Below are 3,514 nucleotides of genomic sequence, written 5' to 3' on the forward strand. Positions count from 1 at the left end.
TACAAATGTTAAATACCTAAATAAATCTGAAACACTATTATTTAAGTACGTTTAACCCATAAATCTGGTTGACTCATTCTGGTGTTGTAATAATCACAATTTCCATGATCTTCTGTATAGTAGATGCTCATTGTGACCAGAGGACGAAACTTAATAACTTTGCCTCCAGTGCCACACTCACTATGAGGCTGGCATTTCTGTCTGCAGTGAAATTTCCAGATATCTATTGGATGGATTCCAATGACGATTATTGTCATTGTGAACAGGGTCACGTGCTGAGATCAGCATAAAGCAGCTAGATTATGATTTTGATTTGCTGCTTTGAAACTGTAGAATACTATCTCCACTTTAGTAGAAAAAAGTGAGTCTATTTTGTTTTATTTGGTCATATGCACAAATAAGTTTAAATTAATTCCTTACTGATTGTTTTGGCATCTATTCACACTTATTCTCTACTCTTCTACTGAAAGTGTTTCAGCAGAGAAGAGTATGTTTTGTTTCATTACCAGTGTTGGGAAAAATAATGAACCTTCTTTTTCTGAATGTTGAATGGTTGAGAATTGGAGCTGTTCATGTCCAGTGTGATAGGCAGTCAGTCTTTTTTCTGACCTCCTACAAGTCTACCCCTTCCCAAAATCTGAGGCCTTTGAAAAGATGCTGCCATTTTGTCAATGCAAACAATAAAGCCCTGCTCAATTTCCCCCCTCCTTTTCTCTCCTTTCCTATTCTTTTCCTTCTTTTCCTCTTGTTATTTTCAAGGCTTTTTCTCTTCATAGCTTCCTTCTCCACCTGCTAACTTTCCATCAGATACACACACCAACAGACACAGAAGCACTTGCATGCCTAACACCATTTTTGGGAGCACACACTACTTTTAACATAATTCATCTCATTGTCTGTGTCAAATCAATCCCCCACCCATGAAACAAAGACAGCAGCTGTCCCCAGTGGGCCAGGTGTTCCACAGGGCTCAGATCTGGGTCCTTTTTTTTTCCACTTGCTCTTTCTCCTAATGTATCTGTATTTATGTGTATGTGTGTAATGGCCCTGAGCATGGTGTGTCTGTGTACAGCTGCCCGCTGAGTGCTCTCCTTTGTGTCCCACTCCCTACCATTGTCAGCTCACGCCTTCTAGTCCATTCATAGCTTGAGCCGACGGATGGGCTGACAGCGTGTGTGTGTGTGTGCTCATGAGTTTGTGAGGTTTTGGGTGGGGGTGGAGCTATACTAGCTTATCTTAGTGTCTCTTTTTGATTGGTGGAGAGGTAGCTGATTGGTGTATGTACAGAATAAACTTGGGTGACGACAGAAAAATGAGAAGTGTGTATCTGTAGTTAGATTTCTGCATTCCTTTTGGCCAGGAAGCAAAGTCAGTGATAGGAGGAGATGGCAGATACCTCCCACTCCTTATGTCAGTCACACTGCTAAAGCTGCAGCTTCAGGACACTGCACTCTGCTTCTCAACCAAAAGGGAGAACTTGAAGGCTGATCTCTGAGGATTGCTGCTAAACTCAACCAGGAAACTAACCTTGCTCAGCATCCACCTGGATTGACAGCTTTACTTTTTCCAACTATCAACAACAAAGGAATTTTGCTATTCATCTAGTCTTACTTTAGCAGTGCCATCACTGAAATCTCCTTGAAGTTTTTCTTACTTTGTGCTTTGCTCCTGGAGTAACCAAAGGTAGCATTTCAGAGGAGAAATTGTAGGAGTTGCTGCCTTTTTTCTGTTTTGCTACCTTGCTGTTTTTCTTGGAGCTGTGCGGTAAGTTTTTCTGTTGTTTTTTGCGTTTTGATTGGGTTAGCCTAAATTTTGCAAATTGAAGGATACACTGTTATCATGCAACTTCTTGTTTAATTTTTTTGTCAACCCCCCCACAAAGTACAATTATCAGTTTAAGAGCAATGACAACCTTTGTGTGTAGATATGACCAAAATGCTCACATGTTGAGTAATGCCATGACTAGACAAAGCATTAGCCAGACAAAATTAGATTCCCAAGTTGTTGTGATGACTGTGTTATTTTATCTGTAGCTCAAAGTCTGTTTTACATGGTGAAAGTTGCAAATACCTTATTTACACAGCTTTCAAACTGATAGACTAACGATGCCTAATATTTGCCAAGTGTGTGTGTTCACTTTGAAGGATTTTAGTGTAAATATATAGCTTAAAGTGTGTTCACAAGTGAAACTGAGACTGAAAGGCTTTGTGTGGTTTTCAGGCAGGGCTTCTCGGGGGATTCTTTGGGCTTCCCCTAATGGATAGTGTAATTTCATTTCAATTTAATGCATTTACAGCCACTTAGAGAATACTTTATATAATAATGAGACTGGAGCCAATGATGATCAGTTGTTCCATTCCCACATATGATATCCTGTTACATCTATCCTACCTAAAAGGTCACATGACATTCAGTGGTGATATGTATCCCTGAGGATGAATCTGGACACCACCAGTTGCAAAAGAGTAACTGGGGAGAGTTGAAGAGGAGGATGTTTTCATGGAGGTCCCCTGTGGTTTCAGCAGGCATCTGTTGCCCCCACTGCCCATACATACCCCCGCCCTCACTCTCCACACTCCCATTGTCCCCCTCCCAGCCGGTCGCTGGTGTGGCAGACTGGCTCACTGCTGGGCTCAGCCAGCAAATGGCAGCCGTGCGATTCCCCTGTGGGACTGGTCAGGGTCTGGCCTCAAGGGAGGTCATCCCTCCATATACCCCCAAGGGGGCTAACCCTGGATCACAAGATGTACACATATTGCAGAGACAGTGAAGGCAGGCTGGGTCACTAAGGTGGAGGCTAGAGCATCTGCTCACTGTGGAAGGACTCGGTGCTGTACACCCCATAAACACACAAACACACACCTACAGAAGTTATCTGGTGGGTTATTCATTCTTTTTGTATCATAACTTGAAATCAAAAACCATGCTCCTAATTGAGAGACATTTCTCAATATCTTTATTATCAAACAAAGGAACTGAAAGAATTTTTATTGTTCTTCTACATTACTGTGGTTCTGAGTTTTTTTTTTTCTTCAGGACAAAAACAAATCAAAAATGTCACGTTAAGTCTGTGACCCACAAATCTGAATTCATTTGAAACAGAATCTGGTTAGATTACAAAAAGCATGTTTAACAGAAAAGTTGTGGAACATATACTGAAAATATCAAGCTCAAGGGCAGAAAAGTGCCAGTGCAACTAATGCTTTCCTATATTTGTGTGGCTGCTGACAAGCACACACTATGTTATCCTGGCTTTTTTTTTTAAATTATTATTCTGTGTTCTTCCATCCGTTTTCTGTCACCTAATTTCTTCAGCGTACTTTCAGCTACAAAAGCCATTCAGGTATCAAAATGTTCAGTTTTTTAAGGACATGCTTGCTTGTATTTTTCTTGTTTGTAACATCCATCCATTTTCCTCCACTTATCTGGAACCGGGTCACGGGGGCAGCAGTCTAAGCAAAGATGCCCAGACTTCCCTCTCTCAAGACACTTCCTCTAGCTCCTCTGGGGGAAT

This window comes from Monopterus albus, unplaced genomic scaffold (genome assembly GCF_001952655.1).
Source record: "Monopterus albus unplaced genomic scaffold, M_albus_1.0 scaffold211.1, whole genome shotgun sequence".
Classification (NCBI taxonomy): domain Eukaryota; kingdom Metazoa; phylum Chordata; class Actinopteri; order Synbranchiformes; family Synbranchidae; genus Monopterus; species Monopterus albus.